This window comes from Narcine bancroftii, chromosome 3 (genome assembly GCF_036971445.1).
Source record: "Narcine bancroftii isolate sNarBan1 chromosome 3, sNarBan1.hap1, whole genome shotgun sequence".
NCBI classification, from domain to species: domain Eukaryota; kingdom Metazoa; phylum Chordata; class Chondrichthyes; order Torpediniformes; family Narcinidae; genus Narcine; species Narcine bancroftii.
Window position 1 is genome coordinate 103,166,372 of NC_091471.1, and position 14,301 is coordinate 103,180,672.

At 40.6% G+C, this 14,301-nt stretch overlaps 1 long non-coding RNA gene across 1 annotated transcript; it reads left to right on the top strand.

The window, feature by feature from the left end:
* The first annotated feature begins 1,039 nt into the window (after nucleotides 1-1,039).
* On the top strand, nucleotides 1,040-12,674 carry LOC138756181 (uncharacterized). Its single transcript, XR_011352833.1, has 2 exons — nucleotides 1,040-1,424; nucleotides 12,472-12,674. It is a non-coding gene; the product is annotated as an uncharacterized lncRNA (long non-coding RNA).
* The last annotated feature ends 1,627 nt before the right edge of the window (nucleotides 12,675-14,301 follow it).

Below are 14,301 nucleotides of genomic sequence, written 5' to 3' on the forward strand. Positions count from 1 at the left end.
GACTGAGTATAAAAAGTGCTGTAATTTCTACATGGTCAAACTAAGGTGTATACAAATAACCTTGAATAAAATCTGGAGTGTGCACTTTAATCATGTGAATTGTTTGATTTCAAATGTAAAACTGGAGCACAGGGACAAATAAGTGTCTTTGTCTCGAACATTATGAGGGCACTGTATGGCATGTCATGGATGTACAATAAATCTGAAGTTTGATTCCACTTTATGATTTTATAAACCTCTAGAAATATCACCACTACTTCTCCACTGCAGGGAAACAGTCTCAGTCTATCTTGTCTTTCCTAACTCCAGCCCAGCAACATCTCTTGAATCTTTCTGCATCCTCTCCGATTTGATCATATCTTTCCTTTAATAAGATTACCATAAATGCACACCATGTTACAAGTGTGGTCTTGTACAGCTGTAACATGTCATCTTAACTCCTATACTCAATGCTTTATGTGATGAAGGCAAGTGTTCCATGTGTCTTCACCACTTTCAAGGATTAATGTATTTGTTGCCTGAGGTATCACTGTTCTACAACACTCCCAGGATTCTCATGTCACTGTGTACACCTTACCCTGCAAGGAAGTTTGAGAGCAGTTATTTTAACTTTCCATATTTTGTGCAAGTCTTCAGGCCAACTCCCAATGATCTAACCTGTATCCTCTCACACTAGATTTCCCACTTATGACATTTTCACTGAAATGATAAAAGCACAAGTCACTCCTGGATACAGTCAGAGACCATTACAACGTCCAGGATTGTCCATTCAATTTACAAATGCTACTGCTCACAATAATATGTAATCACCTTTTGAAATGTTGACATTCAAGTATTATGTATTAGTGATTTTTCACTAACATTGATCTCATAAATGCACAACAGTATTTCTGCAGAAGAGCCTTATTATCAAACAAAGTTAAGATTGAGTACCCCTTATCCAAAGATCCAAAAACTGAAAAGATCCAAATCCGAAAAAATGTTTGCACCATTATGACATCACCATTGCCATTGTGAAGCTCTGTTTGCACAAGTTTGATTACAATAACAGTAAAAAAACACTAAATCTTTGCTTCTGGCCGAGAAGATGCCAAACAGAGCTGGGTCCAAGTCTTCAGCATCAGCTGCAGCCAGATTCAGCGACAACAACTCCATTCTCAATATCAAGTGCAGTACCATCCATATCAAAGAAGTCACCTCAGGCTCCCGCACAGGAGCAAAGACCTTGGGCTCCCAGGCAGGATCAGGGACTAGTAGCAGTGGAGGGGAGGTGTCAGGGACTGGCCACAGCAGTGGGGGAGGTCTCAGGGACAAGCCACAGCAGTGAGGAGGTGTTGACGACTGGCGGCGATGGGGCAGTATTGAGGACCGGCGGTGGTGGTGTGGAGGTGGTCTTCTTTGGTAAACTGAGATCAATTTTTTTGGTAAGTGCTAAACGTTATTTCATGGGAATTTTACACTTGCGTCATGTAAGTGCTCAAAAAACTGCCCTTGTTTGTTGTTGCTGTTTAACTGTCGATACAGATATTCTGCTGATGGTACTGTGTTACTTCGTTCCATTGTTCCAAAATGTGGAAAAAAAAGCATCTGGTCCCAAGCATTTTGGATAAGAGATACTCGGCCTTTATAGTAAATTGGTGCAAGAAGCAAACATTAATATGCAGTAAGCTTGTCACTGTTGGCAATCAATATTATAAATTGCTAGAACAGTACAGCACAGAAACACTTATTGACCCTGTTGACCAAGCTGCTAGACCTACTTGTCCATGCAAGGCCTATATTCCTCTAACCCTTTCCTGTTCCAGTGAATACATTTTTAAACATTCTTTAAAATGAAAAATGAATTACGTTAATAAAGTAGATGTTTCCAGTCGAAGTCCTTTATTGAGACAATATTGACTTTATTGAGATTCAGTTGCAATAAAGGGGTTCAGTTCAAAATATCAACAATGTCAAACAAATAATTTATAAAACAATCAGTATATCCAAAAGCAAATGCAAATTGTAAAATATTTCCATAATTCGTAGTCAAACTAATATTATTTAAACAAAAATCTAACAATAAAAAATAATAAATAAATAGAAGAAACAAATTAAAAAGAGGAACAAAACAGAAAAATTCAGTACCCCATCATAACGGCATTGCCAGATGCCATGATTAGCATTAAAAGAAAAATGGAGAAAAAAATATGAAAGAGAACATAGAAAAGACAAAAATCAGACAATTCAATTATAGTACATTGAAATGAAATTATAAAATAAGAAAGTGAGTCATAAATGACCCCAGAGTGTCTAAAATCTTATATATGAATTATTAACTGAACAGCGAATCTTTCCCGTATTCAAACAAGGCACGATGTAACGCAACCACTGATCATGAGTGGGGGAGCATCCTTCCATTTAAGTAAAATCACACGTTTCGCCAAAAGAGAGGCAAAAGAGGTAGCACAACACTGAACCAGAGACAAAAAAGAATCATTCCTTCCCATTATACCGAAGAGGCCCACCAAAGGGTTTGGTACCAAATCTATATTAAAATTTTTTGACAAAGAACAGAAAACCTCTTTCCAGTATTTTTCTAGACTAGCACATCTAGAACATATGAATTAGTGAAGCTTCTTCACTCTTACACCTGTCATAACAGGGACTCATATCAAGAGTAAAAGTGAGACAATTTAACCTTAGACATATGTGCTTTATGTTCCACCTTAAATTTTAATAAACAATGATGGGTACATAACGAAATACTATTAACAAATTTAAGAATTGTGTCTCAATTATCCAGTATAGTCAAATTTAAATCCTGTTCCCAAGAATTTTTAATTTTAACTAATGACTGTTTTAAACATAAAAGTTTCTCATAAATAATAGATATTAAACCTTTACAAGAAGGCATTAAACTAAAAAACTCATTTACAAAATCTGATTCAGACACTCTTGGAAAATCAGAAAACTGATTTGAGAAAATGCTGGATTTAAAAAATTGAGGTTTGGACAGGATAAATTTATCATAAAGCTGCTCAAATGATGCAAAGTATCCATCAATGAACATATCCTTAAAACTTTGAATACCCTGTCAATACCATTTCTGAAAAATAGTGTCATGTAAAGAAGGTTGAAAAAGGTGATTAGATGCAATAGGGGTTGAAAGAGAGGAATTATGAAATGTGTTAAGTTACAGACAGCAGCAATAGAAATTAGCCCAAATTAATAATTATGTCACACCTTATCTAATTTATTAACACTTCCTAAACTTAACTACTCTTTTCCACACTTACCTAACTTAACCCCCAACTCTGCACAAACATGCTGGTGTGTGTGAATTTCAGAAATTCAGTGATGACACATAGGCTTGAAATATGCAGGCCTTAGATGGATGAGACGTGCAGGCTTTAGATGAAATTAGTTCATGAAGTGGGTGAAAGAGACCGGGGGTGACAGAATGTTTATAACTCATGAAACCCTTATTAAGGTGCTTCCAGTCAAATGCCCTTTTTAGATGAGGGCCAACCAAAGCTCCCCTCATTTTTGGTGTAGAGAACACTAAGCAAGTGATGCTCACAAAGCTTCTAAAACCCTTTCTGTGAGTCAGCTGAACTCAAGTAACTTTCACTCTGGTCATTATCCAAGCACAGTATTTCTGGCTTCAGAACACTTTCTATGGGTCAGTTGAGCAAAAGTGACCTTCACTCTTGGTCACAGAGTGGTATTCTCATTCCTCTGTAACAGACAAGAGGAAATCAGGCAGATTGTCTATATCCACATGAGGCCAATCCAGCACAGTTTCTTCCAAGAGCTGTTTGCTCCTGTGCTGTCTCCTTAAAATGACCGCTGAGCAAAGCTGTGTACTCAGTCTTAATCTGTTGGTCATATGGTCTCCACACCTAGTTTTTCCAGGCCCCTTCAGATGTATCCAATTAAGGAACATCCTGTCTTCAGCCTGCAGTCAGCTTCACAGACACTCCAAAGCCTGCAAGGTTTTTATCAAATCTGTTCGCTTAAAGTGACAGTCCCACACAAATAAAATGAACTGAAAAATAGGAGCATATAATGAATGCAAAGTGTTTTCTAAATTGTGCCCAAATTCTCACAATGTTTAAGAATGGGATTGTCTATTAACTTAGTTGAAAGTAGAAGTGAAGAGACAAGAAGCGCTACATTTGAAAAAATTTGTGGGGGGGGGGGGGAGGAAGAATTCAGCTTCACTGATACTCACAATGGGTGGTCAGAATGATTGTGATTGTGGGAAAAAAAAACAAAATGTAAGACATCGTATATTACCTGCCCAATAATAAAATCTAAATTTAGGCAGAGCCATACCACCATCTCTCTTAAATCTCTAGAAGAACTTTAAAGGTGAGGGTGCTTACCCTTCCATATGCTTGGCGATATAGCCAAATCAAGCAAGTTTTTTTAAAAAATTATTTAGGAACAAAAATTGAAACAGATTAAAAAAGAGATAAAGAATTTAGTTAATATATTCTTTTTAATAGAATTTATACGGCCAACTAAGGTTGTAGACAAAAGTGACCATTGAGTCAGAGATTGCTTCACTTATTTGAACGTAGCAAAATAATTCTCCTTAAAAGGATGTTTATAGCCCTTTTCACATTGTAAATTGGCTGTTCAATAAACCGGTTAAGGAAGCTGTTTTTTTCCCATTCACACTAGACCACTGTTAACCAGTTCTCTGCGTCCTTTCACACTCACCACCAGGCATCTCTGGGAAGAGGTGCACCTATCCTCCACATATATATACACACACACACACACACACACACACACACACACACACACACACACACACACACAATCATGATTCCATAGTCGACCCCCTCCATTTTTTGGGCCCAAAAACCTGATGTTTTTGTGTAACCTGTGTAAAAGTCAACTTGCTTATTTTTGGCCCCGATGTCTGAGTGACACATCGAGCGATGGGGAACCTGCCCTCCCAGAATTTCATGTGGCTCATCCTGTGCTGCACATAATGCTTAATTATGTTATAATTAGGCTTGATTAATTTGGTTTAAATACACCATCATAATACTTTGATCAGGATTTGGTAAATTGAATACAAAGTTTACAACTTTTTAATCTTTTGTTTTCTTCATGTTCCTGCAAAAACGCCATCAACACATCACTATTTTGACCTTGGATAGTCCATGTCTCTCACACTGGGCTAATCGGCACGCAGGCATCAGATGACCCCGGGGATGAAACACCTCACATAGGCAGTTCATCCTCGGGGTGATTTTACGCCTGCTTGTCAATTCGCAAGCATTTGCACTGGCCCTTTAACTGGTATATTGGCCGTTAATGACTAGGATAAGGATTCTTTGTCATTGTAATACCACGATAGGTAAATTTATTTTTAACAATCTTAAAAGGAAAACCGTCGCACAGTGATACAGGAGAATTCAATGGAAGTTCACTTTTTTGGAAAAATTCAATTTATATCCTGAAAATTGACTGAATTGTGAAAGCAATGACATCATTTGGGTGAGGGAGGAAACTGAATCTGAAACGAAAAGTAGGAGATCATCTGCATAAAGGGAATCCTTATGTTCAAACCCTTGTCTCCATATCCCAAAAATGTCCTTGCACTCACAAAATGCAATCAATTGCCAATGGTTTGATCGCCAGATCAAATAATAAAGGAATTAACAGGCATCCTTGATGAGTCTCACATCAATTAATGATACTAACAATGTAAACCAATCAGATAATTTACAATGCAAGTCAAAGATAGAAGCACACTGCCATCTAGGATAAGTCTTAGTGTACTAAGATTCATGAGTTCAACATTTTCACACATAACATTGACTGAATTATCGTAAATTCTCATATAATCGTTGAAATATTGGACCACTTTCTCAGGCCCAAAGCAAGGAGGGGTCAACTTTTAAACAGGTCAAACTTTTGACCTCGGTAAGTACCTGCATCATTAAAGGCAGCTTGGAGGGGCAGGTGGCCAGGGTGTTGGCAACTCGGAAGGGTGGGTGGTTGGGGTGAGGGTCCACGATCGGCAGCTTGGAGGGGCAGGTGGCCAGGATGTTGGCAACTCGGAAGGGTGGGTGGTTGGGGTGAGGATCCACGATCGGCAGCTTGGAGGGGCAGGTGGCCAGGGTGTTGGCAACTCAGAAGGGTGGGTGGTTGGGGTGAGGGTCCACGATCGGCAGCTTGGAGGGGCAGGTGGCCAGGGTGTTGGCAATTCAGAAGGGTGGGTGGTTGGGGTGAGGGTCCACGATCGGCAGCTTGGAGGGGCAGGTGGCCAGGGTGTTGGGAATTGGGATGGGTGGGCAGTAGGAGTGAGGATCTATGGTTGGGATCTCAGATTGGCAGGCAGATGGAGCAAGAATCCAAGGACAAGAGCTCAGATGGGTGTGATCAGTGCGTCGAGAGCTCAGATAGATGGATGGTTGGGGACAAAAATAAACAAGTTGACTTTTACACAGGTTACACAAAAACATCAGGTTTTTGGGCCCAAAAAAGGGAGGGGGTCAACTATGGAATCAATGATTATATGTATGTATGTATGTATGTATGTGTGTGTGTGTGTGTATATATATATATATATATATATATATATATATACTCTTTGCAGACGATGCCGCTTTAGTTGCCCATTCAGAGCCAGCTCTTCAGCGCTTGACGTCCTGCTTTGCGGAAACTGCCAAAATGTTTGGCCTGGAAGTCAGCCTGAAGAAAACTGAGGTCCTCCATCAGCCAGCTCCCCACCATGACTACCATCCCCCCCACATCTCCATCGGGCACACAAAACTCAAAACGGTCAACCAGTTTACCTATCTCGGCTGCACCATTTCATCAGATGCAAGGATCGACAATGAGATAGACAACAGACTCGCCAAGGCAAATAGCGCCTTTGGAAGACTACACAAAAGAGTCTGGAAAAACAACCAACTGAAAAACCTCACAAAGATAAGCGTATACAGAGCCGTTGTCATACCCACACTCCTGTTCGGCTCCGAATCATGGGTCCTCTACCGGCACCACCTACGGCTCCTAGAACGCTTCCACCAGCGTTGTCTCCGCTCCATCCTCAACATCCATTGGAGCGCTTACATCCCTAACGTCGAAGTACTCGAGATGGCAGAGGTCGACAGCATCGAGTCCACGCTGCTGAAGACCCAGCTGCGCTGGATGGGTCACGTCTCCAGAATGGAGGACCATCGCCTTCCCAAGATCGTGTTATATGGCGAGCTCTCCACTGGCCACCGTGACAGAGGTGCACCAAAGAAAAGGTACAAGGACTGCCTAAAGAAATCTCTTGGTGCCTGCCACATTGACCACCGCCAGTGGGCTGATAACGCCTCAAACCGTGCATCTTGGCGCCTCACAGTTTGGCGGGCAGCAACCTCCTTTGAAGAAGATCGCAGAGCCCACCTCACTGACAAAAGGCAAAGGAGGAAAACCCAACACCCAACCCCAACCAACCAATTTTCCCCTGCAACCGCTGCAATCGTGTCTGCCTGTCCCGCATCGGACTTGTCAGCCACAAACGAGCCTGCAGCTGACGTGGACTTTTTACCCCCTCCATAAATCTTCGTCCGCTTATATATATATATGTGTGTGTGTGTGTGTGTGTCTATATGTGTGTGCATATATATATGTGTGTGTCTATATGTATATATGTGTGTGTGTGTGTGTGTGTGTGTGTGTGTGTGTGTGTGTGTGTGTGTGTGTGTGTGTGTGTGCGCGCGCGTGCGTATATATTAATATATACATACAGTAAATTATCCCATGCCTTCATACAGAAAGTACCTAAAAAGAGAGGCTCCGGTGATCAGGACAGCTAGAAGGTGGTTCCAGGAGGCTTAAGAACGGTCAGAGGACTTCCTTAATTCAGTGGATTGGGTGGTGTTCAAAGGTTCAGCTGAGGATCCAAATGATTACACCAGGACTGTTACAGATTTTATCAAAACAGCTGTGGAGGAGTGTATCCCCCTCCAAATCGTTCAGGGTTTACCCAACCATAAGCCCTGGATGAACAATGAAACCCAGAACCTGCTGAGAGCCAGATCACAGGCATTTAAGTCTGAAGACCTAAATCACCACAGAAGGAGCAGGTAAGACCTACAGAAAGCCATCTCTGCTGTGGCATGGCCAAAATGACATAACCTGCTACAAAACAAAATCCAATGTAATAGAAGACAGCAAAGCTTCACTCCCTAATAAACTCAAATGCCTTCTTCATCCGATTCGACGAGAACAAGAAAGAATGACGCCACTGCCCCCCCCCCCCCCCCACACATCCCCTGATGATCCTCTCCTGTCTCTATCCAAGGATGATGTGCAGGCTACCTTCAGGCAAGTGAATCCAAGGAATGCATCCGATCAGGATGGAATACTCAGCCGAGTAGTGAAAATCTGTGCTGACCAAACTAATGTATTTATGGATATCTTCAACATCTCACTGCAACAGGACATGGTGCCCACTGAGTTATTATGAATGTCAATATGAACTACACTTCCCAGAATGCAATGCATCTGAACGTGAAGTCATTTGAAGCAGCTCAAGGAAAATAAAGTCGGTTAAGTGTTAAACCCATATGAGTGTATAATCAAAAAGGGAAAAAATATCACTATATGGCATCATATGATGTAACATATTGCATTACATCACATTTAACAAATATGTTCTCATCTGCTCAAACTGAAATTTTCAAGAAAAGAAAAACATTTATTATACAAAACCCACGTAATCTAAGAAAATGAAAGATTGAGCATCCTATTCCAGGCTCTCAAAAAAAGTCCTAAAGTGAAGAGCCTGTACTAAAATGTTATGATCCAGATAGATATACCAGGATCTCGGCTGATGCCTCCTGACAAGGCCTTGGAACAGTACTACTACAGCAACATGAGGACACATGGCAACCTGTCGCCTATACATCAAGGGCTTTAACAAATGCAGAAGCCAACTATGCCCTGTTAGAGAAAGTGTTTCTTGCCAGCACTTATGCATAATGAAAGGTTCTATCAATATATATTTTGGACAAGCTTTTGAAGTGGAGACAGACTAGAAACCACTGGTCTCAATTATGTTGACACCTGAAGGAGCACACAAATTCAAACAGGCTAAAGAGGAAGAGAAAATAAAACAAACAGTATCATGATAAGACTGTGAAAAGCCGACCAGTCCTGAAGCCTGGAGTTCCAGTGTGAATCTGAGGTCACAATTCTGGCACATGGGCCATGCCAGGATATATGCAAGAGGAAATATATCTGCATTCCTACCAGATCCAGATAGAGGGAGGGACATCATGGAATAGCATGGATCTTCGACCTCAAGGTCCAACCCATAGTCATGGCGCGTCACCTGTCAGTACACAAATGGTCCAGCACAGGAAAAGGAACATGTTGTTCAGAGTCCACAGAAGGACACTAAGCTCAATGCAGCAAATGCAAGCTGCACACCAGTGGAAACACATAACAGACCAACAAGGATTGTTAAGCCACCTTCGAGACTGGCCACAGAATGTAGATACTTTTGTCATGTAGACATAGTATTGTGTTCATGTTTTTTTTTAAAAAGGGGAAAGATATGTTATTATGTGTGTAAATAAAAACTAATTTCCCAGCATGCAATGCGCATGCGTGGGAAGTCAGTTGAAGCAGCTCAAGGAAAATAAAGTCGGTGTTAAAGCCATGTTCTTGAAATAACAAGCATAATACTCAACTCTTTCAAACAGGTGTCATTTGTACCAGTGACCAAGAAGAGTGTGGTAACCTACCTAAATGACTATTGACCAGTGGTACTCACATCAACAGTAATAAGTGTTTGAAAGGCTGGTGTTGAAGCATATCAGTCACTGTCTGAACGGTTATATGGATCTGTTCCAATTCACCTACCGTAACAACAAGTGGATACCATCTCACTGGCACTACTCAAAACTCTGGAACACCTGGACAGCAATGATGCATACATCAGGATGCTCTTTATCAATTATAGTTTGGCATTCAACCCCGTCATCCCCTCAAAACTAATCAGCAAACTCCAAGACCTGGGACTCAACACCCCACTGTGTAATTAGATCATGGATTTCCTCACTTCCGGATCGCAATCAGTGAGGATTGGTAAGAGCATCTCCTCCACGGCGATCACGTGATGCAGAAGAGAGAATAGATGTAGAAACAAGAGCTTCAGGAAAAATAGTAGTAAAAGCAGATAAAGAGTCAGGAAAGCTAAGAAAGTAAGAAAACAAAAATAGTCACAGAAAAGGTCATCAGCAAGAAAGAAATGGGGAGGAAAGAAAGAAAATCTATCTTGGCGGCCTCGATGTCCCACGACAACCAGGAGAGGTGGCCTCGTGGTGATTAAGATGGTGGGGCTTGCTCCAGGGAAGGCATCTCACCTAAATTAGTGAGGGATGGCCACCATGGTGGTGGTGGTGGTGGTGGGGCCCACCTGTCAAGAGGTCCAGAGAAGTATACGGGCAGTGCTGCCTGCAGCATGAAGAGAGCCCTGCAAGCGGTGGGAGCAGAAGGCCAGCAGTGAAGCTGGAGTCGGAGGTATGGGTGATTCCAGTGGCGCCAGGAGAGTGACGCTGCCTGCAATGCAGGAGATCTACAAGTGGTGGGAGCAGAGCACCAGCAGTGGTGCTGTCATCAGGGGCATGGGCAATTCTGGCCCCACATCCAAGGGCTGGGGGGAGTACAGGCAGTGCCGTGAGAGCAATGTAGCAGATGTGTGAGCAGCAGGGACAGTGGGTCGGCGGGAAGAGTGAACTCAGTCGTGTGTCAGAGGCTTTGCGGAGTGAGTGGTGTGGACAGGACCGATGCCTCCAACAGAACAGAATGAGCCCCATGGGCAGCAGGAGTGAAGCGCATGTACCTCACGTTGGAAGTGTCGGGGAGTGGCACGGACAGCAAGGAGGAGGTCAACAGGTGCAGAACCCCAACATTTTGGGCAGGGAGGAGAAAGAAGATGTATTGTGAGGAGAGGGAGGGCTCGGAGCCCTCCACAAGAGACTGGATGGAGGCTGTGATGGAGGTCTCAGAAAACAGAATTTAAAAAAATAACTGTCAATGGAGATGGGAGGGATTAGGAGGGCTATTGGGGATTTGTCAGGGAGGGCAGCTAAGGTGAAGAGGGTTGAGGAGGTGGAAGATAGGGTAGGGAAAATAGAAAATGATAGATGTATGGGTTAAAAAAAGAAAAGATATGGGAAATACTGGAAAGGCTGGAAAATTTTAGCTGCAGAAATAATAAAGATTGTCGGGGTTAGGGAGGGTATTGAGGGGAGGGAGCTGGTGGCTTTCTTCGAGGAATGGATCCCCAAAATGTTAGGGCAGGAAAGAGTTGGGGAGGTGAACGTCCAAATAGAAAGGGCCTCTTCCCACATCCGGATCCGGGTCAGAGACCTCGCTCCATCCTGATTAGACTCCTGAGATATGAGGATAGGGAGCGGATTTTTTGAGCGGCGGCTGTGGGTGTGAGGGAAAGATGAGGTCCGGTGGAGTTTGAAGGGGGTAAAGTTATTTTTTAAGGTTAGGGTTAGTTCAGCATTACTAAAAAGGTGCAAAGAATTTGACCCCATCAAGAAGGTCCTGAAGCAAAAGAGAATTAATTTTTTCACTGCTCCATCCAGCGACTCTGAAAGTGATGTTGCCCAGAGAAGGGGTGGAGGAGGAAGAAGTTTTTTTTATATATAGAGGCCAAGAAGGCAATGAGGTATATTAATACCTTGAATGCTGCTAAGACAATCCCTGAAGAAAGCCACTGAGGAGGAAGTTAAAGATGAAGGATGATCTGCCTGTAAATATTATAGACAACAAAAAAAATTATGTTACTTTTGTAGTGCATCAAATGACTCAGACTTGTTGACTTAAAGCAAGGTTTTTATTAACAGAAGACTGGAACTTATTACATCGAGGTTGACCTGTCCAAACTGATGTGGGTCTGGTTAGGAGTAGCCCTTTGACCTGTCAGTAGGTGTGACTACGGCTCTTAGCCAATCACTATTTGTAAATATATACAAATATATATATATTGGTGATAGTATCCTGTACTATCACACCTTATTTAAAAACTAAATAAGAATTTGTTGGGAGCTCTGGGGCAGTTAGGAAGCCTGTGAAGTGGGTAGATGTGTGCAATGAGCATGCTCCAGGATATGGAGAGAGATGGCGCAAAGGTTTTGTGGGTTGGGTGCCTATTTGGGAGTATTTTTAAAAATCTTTTTAATGAATTGTTGGTTTTCATTTTAAAAAAAAAAATTGTTTAGGTTTTGTTTAGAGTTTGGTCATCTGCGCCAGAGATCTATGGCAGATAAGGAGGACAGAAGATAAAAGAAAGAAGGAGAGGAAAATGATGGAGGGGCTTTGGGGTCAAGGATAAAAGAATAAAATTTGTAAATTTCAATGTGATTGTGATGAATGGACTGTTAAAGAGAAAGAGTTTTGGCACACCTTAAAAAAAATCCAGGCAGATAAAGTATTTTTTTTTTACAGGAAATCCACCAAACAAATCAAGAACATATAAAGTTAAAGAGGGGGTGGGCGAGATGGTACCATCCTCCTTTTGTTCCAGAGCCAGGGAAGTGGCTATCCTGTTAAGGAAGAATGTTCCAGGGTCTGAGGTGTGATCACCTATGCAGCCAGGAGAATTTCTGATGATGCTTTATTAAATATACTCCAAATCATGGACACATGAATATATATGCCTTGAATTTTGATGAGAAACAATTTATACAAGACATTTTTTTGGAACTTTTTATTTATTAATCATGGATTAATAAATAAATAGATACAAACAAATAAAACATACATGATATTTTTACCCCTTCAGCCCCCCACCCCTCCCAACCCCCCTCTAAACTACCCCAAAAGAAAAGGAAGAAAAGAGAAAGAGGAAAGAAAGAAGAGGAGATCAATTATTTGCCATGGTTCGGAGCAACATCATCAATATGTGGGAAAAAGATTAATAGTTCCACCCCATATATTCCAGATACGGGCTCCAGGTTTTAACAAGAATAATTATTACATAAATTATGTTACCTTTTCCAATGGGATACAAGATCTAATTTCCAAATGCCATTTCTGAATACTCAAATTAGTCTAATTTTTCCAAGTAATTGCCAAACATCTTCTAGCCACAACAAGAGCCAATCTCAAAAAAGCAATTTGAAACTTATTTAATTTTAACTCCAAGCTCAATTTCTTAATATAACCCAATAAAAATACCAAAGGGTCAAGTGAAATTTTCAATTTAAAAATAGCTTCTAAAAATTCCTTAAACCTACCCCAAAAAGGTTTCACCATCTCACATAACCAAGTAGAATGTAAAAAAGAACCAACTTCCTTATGACCTCTGAAATATAAATCAGATGAAATAAACTTATTATTTCCTTAATTTCTCTGGAGTTAAGTATAACTGATGGAGAAAGTTATAATGAACCAATCTATACCCTATATTTACAATTTTAGTCATACTATCCTCACATAAGTTCATCCAATCATCCTGAGAAATAGATACAGACAAATATTTTTCCCATTTTAATTTAGATATATAAATATCGGGCTTAAGCATTTTATTCCGCAATAAAGCATACATCTCGGATACAAATCCTTTCTTACCACCATCAGTAAGTAAAATTTCAAATTTAGACTGCCTAGGTAGCTGTAACATATGCCCAAAATTATCCATAATGTTTTAACTTGATAGTATGAAAAAGGAGTATTTGGAGAAATTTAATATTTCTCTTTCATTCTTTGAAACAAAATATCCTGCTTCATAACAATCTTCTTTCTGTTCCCACAACTTCAAAAGTTGATTATTAAGTGTAAAGGAAAAAGCTTATTTTGAAACAAAGGAGTTTTAGCCAAAATTTTACCTTGAGTACCTATATCATTCTTTTTATTCCATAGTTCCATTAAATGTTTCAACACAGGCAAATTATAATTACTTAATAACTGAGAATTCCATCTATAAATAAACTGATCCATCCTCTTTTCATCAATCTGAGATAATTCAATATTAGCCCATATCAGAGGGTCATCCACTTCAAATATCCTGTTAATAAATCTCAACTGTGCTGATTCATAATAATTCTGAAAATTAGTAAGTTGCAAATCTCCTAATGCATCCTTCCAAGCTAACTACCGAAATGACACCCTTACCATTTTACCTTTCCACAGAAACCCCCTCACCAAAACATACAGTCCTTAAAAAAAAATTTTGAGGAATCTTGCAAGGAATAGATTGAAAAAGATATTGAATTCGAGGAAAGATATTCATGTTAATACAATTAACATGTCCTATTAATGTTATTGGTAAATCCT